Source organism: Hyposmocoma kahamanoa, unplaced genomic scaffold (assembly GCF_003589595.1).
Source record: "Hyposmocoma kahamanoa isolate Upper Pololo Valley unplaced genomic scaffold, ASM358959v1 226, whole genome shotgun sequence".
NCBI classification, from domain to species: domain Eukaryota; kingdom Metazoa; phylum Arthropoda; class Insecta; order Lepidoptera; family Cosmopterigidae; genus Hyposmocoma; species Hyposmocoma kahamanoa.
This window is the reverse complement of record NW_020653745.1, coordinates 949378-949832: the sequence shown is the minus strand read 5'-3', so window position 1 is coordinate 949832 and position 455 is coordinate 949378.

Below are 455 nucleotides of genomic sequence, written 5' to 3'. Positions count from 1 at the left end.
AAAAAAAAAAAAAAAAAAAAAAAACCATTGACTAATTGACAACCTCCTCCTTTTTTTGAAGTCGGTTAAAAAAGCGATGCGTTTTAAAACAACCTATAAAACGCATTTCTAGAACATAAACTTGCATTATAAACAAGATCTACTTACATGTTACTAGAGAGAATCAAACAAAAATTACGAAATATTACGAACCGTCTGGCAACCCACACTCACCCTGGTTAAATTTTACATTATAAATTGCCACGTAATCAAGCAATGATTAACAAGTTATGCAATTTCATTTTAAATGTCTACTGTTTAATTCGTTTACACCATCTAGTAAGTTGTAAAATAACAAATGCACTCCAAAAATCAGACGTTAATTATAAGTTGTTACATAACCTCACTTTTACTAAATCTCTTATAGCTCTGCTTTCAGTTCAATTCGCAGAATTTTCAGTGATGGTACATCAATA